The sequence below is a fragment of the Vanacampus margaritifer genome, chromosome 2 (assembly GCF_051991255.1).
Source record: "Vanacampus margaritifer isolate UIUO_Vmar chromosome 2, RoL_Vmar_1.0, whole genome shotgun sequence".
Classification (NCBI taxonomy): Eukaryota; Metazoa; Chordata; class Actinopteri; order Syngnathiformes; family Syngnathidae; genus Vanacampus; species Vanacampus margaritifer.
The window spans coordinates 25,492,986-25,508,280 of NC_135433.1; the positions used below are offsets into that span (position 1 = coordinate 25,492,986).

General features: G+C 43.4%; 1 protein-coding gene across 6 annotated transcripts in view; it reads left to right on the forward strand.

The window, feature by feature from the left end:
- The window catches only part of LOC144042917 (RNA binding protein fox-1 homolog 3-like), a 396,743-nt gene that overhangs the window by 154,810 nt on the left and 226,638 nt on the right, over positions 1-15,295 (forward strand). The window lies entirely within an intron of this gene.

The following is a 15,295-nucleotide window of genomic DNA, read 5'->3' on the forward strand; positions in this document are numbered from 1 at the left end:
AAGAATAACGATCAATTCTTTGATGGATTCTTTGATGGATTCTTCTGTGAATAAAGTCCTTCTCTTAGGAGAAGGTGCCACACGATTCCTTAACGTGTCGAAGACTGCGGTGGAATCAATGTGCCGACCGGCAATGCAACGTGCTCTTTATCATGTTAATATGATTCGCATTGATGGAAGGCTTTTTCACGCCCGACTTTCCGTATTGACGGTGGTCGGAACGCCATCGCTCTTGCAGACCGTCGGCTCGCCGGATGCCGCTCTTGATGTCCCCCCCCCCTATAATGCCACCGCCCCTTCTTCCATCTGCAGACGACATCAAAATATTTCATGTTGATGCATGGCAGCTTCAACGTGCCATCATTTTTATTAACTGCATATTTACAACATCCGACATGCTCGTGTGTACACATGAAGCTTATAGTGGCATAAAAACACTCTTGAAAATACTGTAATACATATATGAGTACACATATACACATTCCATACAGCGGTTATATATAACTGTTTGGCACATGTTCCCTGGCAGGTCTCCTCCATTTTGAAGTCATTTTTCAACTTTTGAGAAGCAAGGCAACAATGATATTGATTTCGAATCATGGCCAAACGACACCTGCATAATCTAATGACCTGACAGGACATCCAGGACTTATTGGAAAATTCAGCCCCAAAGGCTTTTTCACTCAGTTGCATGAATTTGGTAGATGTCTCTCATGTGTAGGCCATCCCAAAATATGTCAAGAAGTCCTCCCCGAAAAGACACAGTAAGTCTGCCATATTGCTTTGAAGCAGCCATGCTTGGGTTGGCTCAATTGGGCTCATCTTGATTCTTTGTCAAATATAGCCCCCAAATTCAATTTCATTCAGCACCATAAAGTTGACCTACCAAAACCTCTTAAGAAGCCATGCCAGTCAGCCATTTTGCTTTGAAGAGGCCATTTAGGTTCACTTTGGTCAATTCCAGGGGTCATTTGAATTTTCTGTCAAATTCAGCTCTCAAAGCCAGTTTGACTTAACCACATGTCATTTGGTACACATGTCGATCATGAGCAGACCCACAAGAATCCATGTGGGAAATTAAACACAAAGTCAGCCATGTTGCTTTGAAGTGGACTTTTAGGATCAATTTGGTTATTTCCAGGGGTCATTTTGAGGTGTGTGTGTTTGTTGTTTTTTTTTGTTTTCTGAATCTGACAGTAGACCCACCAACCAATAGCCCAGGTCCGATTGGTCGGTACAGAAATCTCCACGGCAGCCACTCCAAGGTGATGGTCTGCCTTAGATCTCGTCCTGGTCAAGTGTAGAATCCATAAAGCAGCATCCAATTCGTTCATTGACACCAAAAATTCATTTGTCTTCATATAAATAAAATCAGACATCATCACAACAAAATGTGTCCCAACGCTGTAAGCCCAGAAAAGAGATAAATAAAAATACTGTACTACCAGTACAGGTTAAAGAGTTCAGGGGTAGGCAACCCTGATCCTAGCGAACCGGAGTCCTATGCATTTTAGATGTCTCCCTCCTCCAACGTAGGTGAGGATCCTTATCAGGCTTCTACAGAGCTTGCTGATGAGTTGATCATTTGAACCACCTGTGTTGGAGGAGGGAGACATCTAGAACATGCAAGACTGCGGCTCTCTAGGACCAGGGTTGCTTGTACCCCTGGCCTTGTTGGATCTCACTAGCAAATTTCATCAACATCTCTCGGCAATATCCTCATTGGATTTTTTTCTAGCCTCCCTCAGCATCAACCCATGGTTGATTAACTATCAACTAGTGTTGCACAAATTGTATTTGACTAATTTGGTCCTCTTCTTCTTGAGGACGTTCTCTTCCCTTTTCAGTTCTTCCTCAACCTCTATCTCCTGCTCATGCTCCACGGATTCTCGCTCTCACCCTCATCTTTCTTCCTCCGACTTCTTCCATTTTGGTTTAAATTTTAACTAATTGCATTTTTGTAGTGTTCAAACCTGATCGGTTTGTCTACAATAAAGCAATCATGTGTTGGAACAGCTAATAGGCATGTGTTTAATCAACTGGCTCATGCATGTGGTGATTTGTCAGTCAGTGCTTTGGAATTGCAAGGAAGTGACATTATGACGTACCTCCGTGTCTAATGTATAAAAGTGTATTCAGTGTTTCACAAATCACTGTGTGTGTTGTTCGGAAAAAAAGTGTGAGGCTGACTTCGTTGTCTAAAGTGGTGAAAATTGGGTCTAATGTTTTGCTCATTCAGTGCAAGGTTTTGATAATTATGTAATTCTTTTGTTTTTAGCGTTTATGCAATCGTAAAAAACGGTAAGAAGTCTCAAGAATCTACACCTGAAACAGTCTGCCAGATTGGTTTTAGGCACACATTTTAGTGGTCATTTCCATCTTTACTTGTCCTAGATATCCAAATGTGTCCAATTAGGAACCTTGTTCCATATTCACGTAGGATGCTAAATTGCGAAATGTTTGAGCTTTCCTCATTGTGTGTGAGTAAGATGTGATCATTTGTCACGAAAGAAAACGCTCAACAGCATCAGAACTGCGTGTGTAATGAAGTTCCCGCACTGAAGAGATTCCTCGACACCCCCTACAGGCAGAAAGAGAGTACGTGTTTCCTGGTGAGGCCAAGAAATGGAAAGCAGAGTAATTTTCTGCCTTTAAGAGCCATGCAGCAGCTGCTGTGAGCTTCCCGGCCGCCAACTGTTAGCAGCACGAGCAATTAAATGCGAGCGGAATGGTCGTCGGCGCGGCTGAGGTTGTTGCGCCGACTGACGCAAGCTCATCCAATCGCACGCGGCCTCATAAAACATCTCAATTAGAGGCCAGCGGAGCCGGCGGCCAATCACTGCGCGGTATAGCGAGCCCGCGGGTCCCCGCTGAGCGAGGCGACCGATCCTCTCTGCTGCTGCCGCTGCCACTGCCAGAGAGTTTGTTACAAAATGCTGCAATTAGTCATCTGGCGAGCCCGGTTCGACTCCAGTGCAGTTTTGTAACAGTGTCTCGGAGGGCTTCGCACTAACTCGATGAAACCTGGCGGCGGATTTTTGGCGCCGGTACCGCAACATTTGGTTTGCATTCGTATACAGTTCTGCTCTATTATATACAGTATACCACTTTCGCTATGACATAAATAATTGTGGCGGGTGTAGAGACAGGCATTCAGTAACCAGAAGGACGGCTGTTCGATCGCCGCTCTCCCCAAGTCATGTGTTTTGTTGTGTCCTTGGGCAAGGCACTTCACACACATTGCCTTCAGTGCTACTCATGCTGGTGTATGGAAGGTGCAAATGTTTGGTGGTGGTCAGCGGGGCCGTAGGCGTACACTGGCAGCCTCGCTTCCGTCTGCCTACCCCAGGGCAGTTGTGGCTACTTAAGTAGCTTACTGCCACCAGAGTGTGAATGTGAATGCATGAATAATGTATCCAATGTGAAGCGTCTTTGAGTTTCCAGAAAAGCGCTATATAAATCCAATGCATTATTATTATTGTTATTATTATTATAACACATTCTGCACCAAAAGGATCATCACTCTGGTTTTAAGATCACCATTTTCAAAGTAGAGTTCCTCATATTGCCGTTTGTTTTTCAGCCTTTTTTGGCTGATCTGTCATAAAGGCCCATATTGTGTTCTGTGACAGTATAAGCAGCCCTGAACCTCCCAAAAGGAAGAGTAGACTCTCTTCTTTCACCAGAAAACAAACATTTATTCTAGATTTTTCGGTTGCAGTTGAACATGGGTTAGTTTCTTTAAAAACAAGCTTTTCGTGGAAAGGAAGATGCTTTTATGACATCTCCACCAACAAAAACAAGAACTAATAAAGGGCTTTGGATGGCAATATGATCCGTTATCTCCATATATGCAACTAAGAAACACTCTATGAGCAACGCTGACTCACCATGTGGTGAATTGAACGTCAGTGGCTTTTTTACGTGCATTTGCCATTCACTGCATGAATATTTTCATCTTTTCGCAAAATCTCACACACATTGTACAATGTGCAACGACAAATACATACCCATACTATGTTTGAGTGGGAGGTGCCTAAACTTGTCTGACCTCCAACGTGTTGGCATTTCTCTCCCTCGTTAATCAATGTGACAAGGCTAGATGCAGAGGTGGCAAATCCAGGTCCACAAAGTAAAAACAGTTTGGCTTTAAACCCTTGTGCTAGCTAACTAGCTAGCTCCCTAGCAAGTAAACGAGCACCATGGCTGCTAGCTAGCTTCCTTGTTCCCTAGTAGGTAAACACTCACTATGGGAGCTAGCTAACTAGCTAGCTAACTAGCACCTAAGGCTAAAGCCAAACTGTGGCAGGATTTTTACTTTCTGGACCTGGATTTGGCTCCTCTGCCTAGATGCACCGAGTACTTCTCGTAGATCTTGAACGCAAAGCAATGCAACACTGTGAATATGTAGGCCTATAGGCTATATATAGCACATTATATCACATTCACAGGTAAATTTGTAATTGCCAGTCGGTTATTTAATTTCATGTCTACAGGCGAGCGTCAGGCACGTGCCCAATGACCAGCTGGGATTTAATGTGCCGCCATGCCATGGATGTGAAAACTTGCCAAGAAAAAAAAAAAGTGTCAATTACAAGCGGCGGCATTTAACATCCAGACATGCAGCTGGATACTAAACGGCGGCTGCCAAAAACTGAAGACTTTTCACTAGATTCTTTGATCAACTTCTAAAGCTTACACTCTCGAAACAATGGCAGTTTTTTTTCCCATTTTGACGCTTCTCGGGAGACTCATGATTCCAACTGATTAATTCAGGGATAAATTAACACTTATCATATAAAATGTAAATTTTTTTAGTAGTTGTGCTTTGTTTTACCCTGAATGAAATACATTTGTATAATCAGCAACTATTACAAATTTTAACATATTTGAAACATTGCAAATATTATTTAAATAAATTATCAATAACATAGGTTCCAATACCAAACCCTGTGGAATACCAAAGATTTATCTTCTGAGTTGTGATTCATTATTATTTATTTTTACACGTTGAAACCTATTTTTGAAAGAAACATTTAACCATTGAAATGTAACACCTCTCTGGTCATATTGTTCACATTTCTGGATTATTGATGAGTGATCAATTATATCAAATACTTTACACAAATCAATAAATACACTCACAGTGTGCTCTTTTTGTGTCATTACGGTAGCTATATTTGGCAGCGTTGAATTTGTAGAGAATATCTACAAATTCAACACTGCCACTGCTGTTGATTGCTTGTTTCTGAATCTATACTGGTGGTCAGTTAATAAACCATATTTTTCAACAAAGTATTTTCAAGTATTTTATTCATTTATGCATTATAATTCATACAATTAAAAAAAACATTAAAAATTAAAAATACATATTTTTAAAATAAACAATTGCATATATTGTTTTTAAATAACTGGGTAATTAATTGTAATGTAGTTGTAAATATTACAAGCAAAAATAAGTTAGCAATTGTAAATAAATCACAAGTAGTAATATTCGTAAACTACATTTACATTCATTACATAAACATTTATTTTCTTTTTACCTTATCTACAGCTGACGTTCTATCAGTTTTAATAACCAAATATGAACCATTGAATCATTTTCCTCTTGTATGGTTCATAACAGAGGAAGCGGAGTGTCATCGCCCCATGATATTATTGCTCAGGAGTTGTGAGCTGTGCGCTTGAAAACTTGACTCCATTGCTTTCTGTAGGCATAACAAGAAGGATTGAAGAGGATTTTGTAAAAACGTTTCTGTGTTCTTGTCCGTTCCTATGTGCTTGTGATCTCATCAAACGACATCAGTCACGACCCAAGTTCTGTCCCAATTGACAGTGCGCGTAGACCTGTTGGTGACATGTGAAGAAAATACCCCAAGATTTTGTACTGCTATCAAAATGGCTAAACTGACATCAGAGGGGAGAATTTGCGTAAGTTTTTTTCCCCCTCCCTTTTTTCATCTTACGGAAATACGGAGCCAGGGGCGAAAGTTCCCAAGTAGGCGGCCATTCCAACTATAGAGTCTAGTGATTTTAGGAATTACATTGATTCTCATGTACATTCTTGTGAACACCGTACAGCGATTCCGTTCCATTCATTCAGCGGCGGCGACCCGCTATTCCTAAATCGTAGCCGCCGCTCTTTCAAATTTCCAATTACAGCAGTTGGGCGCTGGAAAGGATTGCACCGGACGGATGGAGAAAAAAACGACCAGACAGCAGGGCTCGACACTGCGACCAATTTACCACAAATGCGGTCAACTTTACAGTGTTTACTGGTTTGAAAAAAATATATAATAATCATACGTTAACTGGACGCAAGCGCACATTTTAATTAGTAGTGCAATGGATCCTTGAGCCATAAGTCGTTCGGATCAAGTGTGAGGACGAGTCAATATAGCAATCATGTGCTGCCTGCTGAAGGCCAACCCAAATAAATGGCTACCAACTAATACATGGACGTCAATGAAATAGGGTTGGTAGGCTTTTATTTTGAAATGGGCTCTAGAAGCGCGAAATGGCGTGTCTTCTAACTTGATTCATTACAGTCCACGCTATTTTGTGGCCGTTTGTTCCCCCATTTACAAAACCCAATCTAATAACAAGGCTTCCGTTCCCTATTCTAGTGGTTGATATGTAAATGAATCAGAAATAAAGAATAAACCTTCCTTTTTTATATATAATTCTTATAACACTTGCTACCAAAAACTGGAGTGACTTTACATTATTCCCCTTTCAACAGCAGAGCAGGACCGTAAACCCGGAACTTGTGATGGGGTGGGGGTTGTCTTTGCATAATTCAGCCTCTGCAGAGCAAACGTACTTCCTGTTTACATTATGACAGCCAATAGTAGAAAAGGGAGATGTTCCAGAGAGATGTTTTGGTTTGCTTGTATTTTTTTAAAATAATTTTAAGAAACTGAAACGCGGGGTCAAAACTGATTTGGACCAGTAAAAAACAAAAATTGTGTGTGTCTCTTTACCCACACACACCTGCTCACACGTATGCTGTCAGTTTTTTGGCCGACCGCGGAGTGCTTGTTTAATCAGTGGCGCGTTTTAATGGCATGTCAGTGAAAGGCTGAAATACGGTGGCGGGCTACCTGGTGCAAACATTACGATAAATCCCGTTCGCCTGCCGCAGCCGCTTGCCACCGCCACCATAAATCAGCGCTTTGGGGGAGGACGTAGCCAAAAATGACAGCTATTAAAATAATGAATGGGATGATTAATTTCTCACATTGAAGATGAAAAGCCACGAGGGCTATCATCAGATATTTGAGGCCCCGTCAACGTTTGGGGAAGGGGGCAACTTAAGTGACACCTCCCCTTACTCTGCCATTCAACCGCATACCTCATTTGTGCCGATGCGGTTTTGAGGAGGCTCGAGGAGCACTTCAAGCTCTCTGTGGGTCCTCTTCAAGGCTCTCTCACGAATGTGCGCCCATGAAGACGACGCAACGAGGCAGAAGAAGCATAATGAAAACAGACTCAGAATGCAATATTAAGATGAATCGAAGCGATTCAAAGCAGAATTAAAGCATTAATCGGCTGAATTGACACAATAATAAGCAGCACAGTGTTCAGCATCAATAATAATCGGCGGAAATAAAGTGCTAATTGGCGAGATTAAAACATCAATAAGCAGAATGAAAGCATCAATAAGGACAGGTAAAGCAGCAACAAGCTGAATTGAAGCAATGGTATGTTGATTCAAATATTAATATAAGTACAGAAAATTAATAAGGTGAATTAAAGCATTAATAATCTGAATTTAAGCATGAACTCTTTTACTGCCAAATGTTATCCAAAGAACAACCCCTACAGTGCCAGACGATTTTGAGCATTTTCACTCATCTTTCAAGGCAAATATTGTGGGCTATGACTACATAAACATGGTGGATACCATATGTAAGACTGGATTCCATTCTTTTATTAGAAAAAAAAGTATGCTTCTATCTTATTCCATTCTTTAGTAATCACCATTTGAAAATAGGTAATTTGAATGACATCAAGCGAAAATAGAAAAAAAATAAAGAGAAAACAAGCTTTTTGTGAAAAGATACGTTTTCTGCACACTTTGACAATAATAATTTTTGTTTAGTGACACTGTGAATTAGATTTAATGTGGCGAACTCTTTGATCATTCACGTCTTTAAAACGTTCTATTTCCTAAGATCCGTCATGTTTTTATGTAATTTGATACCCGGGAGCCCATTGAAAAGACATACAATGCTGCCATCTGCTGGCCATAGTTAATGGGTGTTTTTGGATTTTCCCACTCCATTCACAAACCAGCGCTGCGCAAGACGTTGCACTGCCTATTGAGAACGCCCCCCACCCCCCCCCCCCCCCGAAGTTGACGTTTGGGCACAATCGGAACTGAGTGGACATAAGTTCACAAAATTTACGATGCTATGTTCATTTTGTGTAAATTGATGAAACATCACAAAGCTACCAGTATGAGACCCAGCGTAAACTACTAGGACATCAAATTACCCAGCTAACAGTAATAACAATGATCAGGATAAACCGTGCATTTTTATGAGGCGTTGCACCATAAAGAACTTGTCGAAAATACGGAAGGACTCACCAAATTAGGTGATGAATGGTCGATGATAATGATATCATTGTATACAATATTTAAAAAATCGTAAGTAGAACTTTGATGTCCAGTTTTGTGGATGATCTCCAGAGCTAAAGTGAATATGACAAGAGGTGTCTTTTAGCTCACACATGGTTGCTAGCTACCCTTAGCCTAACCCATTATAGTCTTTACCTTGGAGCAAATGTAGGAAATGCTTTGTTCAGGAGACATTTAGCTTGGGTGAGGCCGTCCACACTGTATAATCCATTGAAGACTTGGCTCCACTTTGTAGTTTCCTCACAAACAATTTACACAATATGGACACAACGCTTCACTATTTTGCTTGTTGGAGGTCCACAGCTTGTTGGAGCTTTCTTTGGTTTAGTTTTATTGATTTACTGGCAAAAGTTTTGTGGATTGATTTTACAATGGAGGTCAATGGAGCTTCGAGCCGCATGTCGGAGCTGTGGTCCTTTGAGGGTGTGGTTTGCGAATGGTCAATTAAAACAGCAGAAAAATACCTAAAACTTACACAAACCCGCCACAGTTTTTTTCCCTCTTTTGCCTCTGCCAAGTCTGCAAATATTCATATAGTGTGTTTATCTGTTACAAGCACAAGGCCAAATATGGAAAGTCAAGATGGGATGGTGTGTCCACTGATCCTTCAAAAGTTTTAATTAGTGCTCTTCCCAAAATGGAGGCCTTAATTATCCTTCAAAGTGACACTTTATCCTTAAATCCTCACAGCTCTTAAAAATGCCACACACAACAATAAACAACATGGTTCCATTTTCTTGGGAAAACGTTGAAAGAATGTAATTAGTCCGCATCACTATAAAAACGCTCGCTCCTGGTGCTCATATATATCGCTTTATTGAAGGGGGGGTCTTCAATTTGATGAAGTGGCCTTAAAAAAGGTCCTAAAATGTCGAAATTTAACATCAGGCTTGGGATTGACTCTCAGGAATATCGATTAGCTTTTCACCACGATCACAAGTCATGTGTTGTAGCATTATACATACTTTTTATGATTCAATTCAAGATTTGATGCTTTTTTTTAAATTTTAAAAATTGTCAATCTGATCCACTACTTTTTTTTTTTTTTTTTTTCTTTTTTTTGGGGAGATCTCAGTATTGATCATTTGAAATGTCATCATCATTGTTCTCCCTTTTTTTTTTTTTTGTATGTGTGTTTGTGCGTGTGTGCGTGTGTGCGTGCGTGTGTGTGTGCGTGCGTGCGTGCGTGCGTGCGTGCGAAAAAAAATAAAAATAAATAAGAATTCCCATACCGTTCACCTAAACCGAACACTTCAAAATCCAGCCAGAGTCGTGGGGCCGCCAGGAGACCCAAAGGGGGACCAAAGAAAAGAAAGAAAAGCGAAGCCCAGCACCGACCAGACACCACCCACCGGGCCACTAACCTTCACCAACCCCAAAGACATCCAAACTCCAACAAATCAGGGAAACCTCAAGGGCCCAAAGGAGAAACTGAGGAAAGGTAGAAAGGACAGACGAAGCAGAGTGAGATCCACAGACACCAGCCTCCACCGAATCAATGACCTGAGGGAGAAACAAGTTGTGTCTGAGTCTCGATAGATGCTGGTGTGGTGGATCTAGCATGCATGAAAATCTCCACCAAAGAGGGGAGCCGTCGACCCCCGCCAGGACAGAGCAAGCGCAACACCTCAGGGCCCCCCAGGCCGCGGCCGCGCCAAAGGACGACCACCGGGCCCCGCAGGGGCCACCGGCCGGAGAGCAAACCCCGGAGCAGGAGCGCCCCCCACCCCAACGCGGCCCGCGCCCCCAACCCAACGCAGCAGGACGGGGCACTGCAGGCCCACCAGGCACCCCACCGGCCCACAACCCCCGCTCCCCCCGCGACCCCCCCACCCCCCCACCCCCGCCACCCACCCCAACCCAGCCCCAACCGCCCCCAGGTCCCCAAATCCCCAGACACCCTCCCCACCCCAGCACCCCCCACCCCGGCACCCCCACCACCACCCCCCCACCAACCAAGCCGCCCCCGCCCCCCGCCCCCACCCCCACCAACCGACAGCCCCCCAGCCCCCGACCCCAGACCCCGGGGACACACCGCACCCAGGCATCCGCGCCGAAGAGGGGGCCGGGCAGCGGAGCGGAGAGGGCACCCGCGCCCACCCCACCACGCGGAGGGACGGAACACCAGGGGCAGAAGGGGAGATGGGGGCACCGGAGGACGGGCGGCATCCCCGAACCCCAGGCCCAGCGGGGAGAGGCCCCGGTCGTCACCCCAACGATCTAAGTGAAAAACTAACCCTGTTACTAAGTTCGCCAGCTCGCCGACTGGCGAACTCTACCCCTAAACCGTGTGTGTGACCCCACCCAGTGTATATACATAAGTGTGTGTGTGTGGTGCATTAAAATTGGGGGCAGGTGAACCGGAGCAGAAGGAAATGATATCCCCCCCTGCTCCGATCCATCCGCCCCCCAGGCATGTCAATGAGCGTATGTGGTGCATTAAAATAAATTAATGGGGGGGGGGGGGTGCACACGGACAGGCGACCGCAGCACTGCTTCATACCGCGGCCGCCCCAACCGATGCCCCCCCCCAGTTGCCGGGACCCCGGCGGGGCTTGCCCCCCGGATACCGGGGCCCGCCCGAAGTGCCCGGAGGCCCACCGGAGCGGGGCGGGCACAACACCAATCCCGCCCACTCCCCCGGCCCCCGGAGCGCCGAGACCCGGGCCACGGACGGAACCCCCGGCCTAGGGGAGGGGGAGGAGGGCGGACAGGGGAGGGGGAGGGGACGGGGGAAGGAGACGACAGGAAGGGCAGGAGGCAGCAGCAGGGCCGCAGAGAGAGGGGGAGAGGAGGAGGAAGGGTGCTCAATCAATCAATCTGATCCACTACTGAGAAGGGTGCTGTTAACAGTTTTGCCAAATGTGAATCATTAGAAATGTTTATGAAATGTGGCCTCAAAATTGTGAAAAATCAACCCCTCTCTGTGAAGTGCACATTGACTGCCAACAACAAGGCACTCTAAAGCGGCCACACCAGCGCAGTTTGAAAGTTGGACTTTATTTATTTATTTTTTGTACCTTGCTCTTCGGTCTTCTCTGCATGATGTGTGCACACTCATGGCAGACAATGAGCCACTCTTAAGTGACCACGCCAGCCCGAAGGCCCAGCCCATAACTGACTGTAATGTCAGACTATTTTTATTTATTTGTCTTCTCTCCATGATGTGCACACACTTACAGCGGATTACGAGGCACTCCAAAGAGGCCAAGCCAGCATACACTGGCTGTCACATCAGAGTTTTAACTCATTAGTATTATTTTTATTTAGTTTTAATCTTGCTTTTCTGCCTTCTCTTCATGATAAGAGGGTTCTCCCAGCCTACAATGAGGCACTCTAAAGCAGCCATACAAGCTGAAAGCCCCGATCCACACACCGGCTGTGAAGTCGAACTTCATCAAGAAAAGATCCCATCCTTCTCGCGCTTTAGAATTTCGCTTTGTGATGTGTGAGCACTGAATGTCGACAACGAGGCACTCTAAATGGGACATGCCAGTGGGAAATCTGGGGAAGATGCATTGGAAACAATTGCACCTGATCATCGTCGATGTGGACAAAGGTGCTCAAGTTTCATATCGGGTGAGGAGTGACTAATGTCAAACTCCAAAGTATTTCGCAACTCGCTATTTTAGCCAGCTCATAAAACCTGGAAAACTGAAATGACAAAGAAGACTGTAACACGACTTCCGCAGTTTAGTAGTTGCACCTTTTCAACAATTATCTTCAAACTTGTCAAATGTATTTCGAAACAAACCTCTGAATTCACTTTACAGGGCCTTTAACAATAATAAAAAACAAATGTTACAAGGACATTATTTGAGGAGTTTTGAAGGAATGTCAATGAAATTGCTTACGATCAAAAAATGAATCCACCGTCCTTGGGTTGCTCCCTTCTACACATCACCTTTTATCAGAATCTTTTCAATTTCTGTAACTTGTTGAGTTTCGGCTTACAGTATAATGAAAACCATATCTTTTTTTTTTTTTACCATCGCTGAAAAAGTTTTGGAGGAATGTGAATGAGGTTTCTTGTTAGCTGATCTTGATCAAAAGTTAATCTGTTCATTTTTGGGCCCCTCATTTTTCTTCCAAGGACATTTTTTAACATGTTTGACATTTGGTTTGATTTTGATTCACAGTTAATCCATTCATCCTTGGGGCATTCAAAAGCGGCACACCAAATTCCAGATCGCATTCTGTAACTTTTTAGGTTGTAGAACGACTGATGACAAAACCAGATTAGGAAGTTTTGATGGGATTTTAAGAAAATGTAGTTTATCGTTTCAATATGACCTCAAGGTGCAAATTTCTGGATTCCGGTCGAGTTATTATTATTATTATTATTATTATTATTATTATTATTATTATTATTATTATTATTATTATTATTATTATCGTTATTATCGTTATTATCATTATTATTATTATTATCTAATTGTTAATTCATTCACTTCCGTGCGTTTTATCGCATTTTACTGCTTTTCAAGACCCGCAAAATATTGTGTTCTGTGACTGTACACGTTAAAAACTGTTGGGTCAAAAATAACCCAATTATGGATCAAAAATGGACCAATCCTCAGAGTCAAGAAATTGGTCTTTCAGCATAAAACAATTCATAAATATTGACCAGATCCTTTACTTGGGAAAAAAAGGGCTATTTTGTATTAAACAACCCAAAAAGTTGAATCAAATTGACCCATACAGTGGATCGGTTCATTTCTGATCCATAATTGGGTTACTTTTGACCCAACTGTTTTTAAAGTGTCAGGTGTCAAATCTGCCAAAACAACGAGTCTTTTCTTTTGTTTGTATCATTTTCCATTCTTTCATAATCAACAGTTGAACATGGAATACCAGTTTCTCACCAAAAAACAGAAAGCAACAGAACTTTAGAGCGACCTTTAGTAGAACAGTTGACTTTGTCGCTAATACTTGTTGCTCTTGTGACACCACAAAAACAAGACTGCAAAATGGGATTTTAAAGACAAAATAATCATTTATTTACATACATACAAATACAAAACTGTCCATGAGCGATACTGACTCACCACATGGCTGAAGTTGAACATCAGCATCTTTTTTACTTGCGTTTGCCGTTCACGCCATTGTCCGGGTCATCTCTCCTCACGATCATGGCGCACTTTCCACTCCTTCTACATACTCTGTTTGAATATGAGATGCCTAAACTTGTTTGACTTCCAACATGTTGGCATTTCTCTCCCTCATAATTGAAGTGACAAGACCACCTAATCTTTATCTTTTACTCAAAAGCTGTGCTGGTCTCAAATCCAAAAGTAATGTAACACTGCCATCTATTGGTGTATGTTTATCATTACAGTTAATTAAGTAGAAACTTGGTTTCACAGACAGGCTGGACGAGATCTTCTTCCACGCCTACCTGTTGAAAAATATACTTGATATTCTACGATGGCAGTAAACGGTTGGATACCAGTTAACAAATGTAAACGTCCACGGCCGTAATACATTAATGAGATTGGGCCCTCTAATGACAACAGCTTTGTAAGTTTGGTTTGATTGCATTGTGAAACGTATTGGTGTGGTTGTAAATGAGTCGTGTTGCATGCCGGACCAGGTTAAAATTTCTGCCAAAACCTCTTGACGAGACCTCGCCCTCTCGTGGCTGCCGTTTGTCACAGCTGCCGCTTCCATTCCACTTTTTTCTCCGGCCGCTAACGATCGAATGGGACCAAATGAAGAGAAGCGGAACCACGTGCGCCTCAACCCTCCTCGCTCTGAATCAATCCTGACATTTTCATTCCCGCCTCACGGAAGCCAATGGGGCCTTCCGGAGGTTGTTAGCGGTCGCACCGCGACCGTTCCGCCGGGTTTCATCGGACGCTAACTTTATGTTGCTCGTTCCCAAGTGGCTTTGTTGGTATTTAAGTGCGGCGATCTGGATTTTTGGCACGCGCGGTCGCAGCATCTGCTCGCGTCCCGACTTTTGCTGCCGCTGAGGTGTTGACGCAGCCTTTTAAGCGGGCCGGTCAATATGCTAGCGCTAATATATTATTTAGCGGCTGTGGGTCGGCGGCGTACGCGCACGTGTTTGCTAATCGTGTCGAGGCAGATGTCTGGCCCCTCCTTTTTACACCGGTTAGCTGCTCCTCCTGCAAAATTCATACTGGCCCTCTTTTATTTATCCCTCACGCTCGAGAATTAGTCAATCCTCAATCAAGCAGAGGGAAAAGAATTGCTTTTAATTACTTTTGATAAATGACAAATTGCTTTGGTGCACACTGGGCATTTTGCGTGTGTGTTTAGCGTAGAGTTTCACAGAGATGAAATCGATGTTCACTCGCTCGCTCTCTTAGTCGCGGTTCAGCGGCTGGACTTCTGGACCGGAGCCAGGCTGCGGACCGCCGACATCCCCGTGTCAGCAGGAAAAACATACCACCAGCAGCATGCACGGAATGTGCGCAAACGCTGACACGTGCTATGTTCCGCAACAAACGATCTTTGGCACACCACGTACACAGTTTTGTTGTTGTTGTTTTTTTACAATTCCAATTTCAAAATCCACAAAACGTATCCACCTTGATAGGGAAAATCTGACATGAGGGTCATGGAAAAAAATGTTGACTGTGTTTTGGTCAATGGTTAATATGAAAGTGAAATTTGGTCTCTGATTAA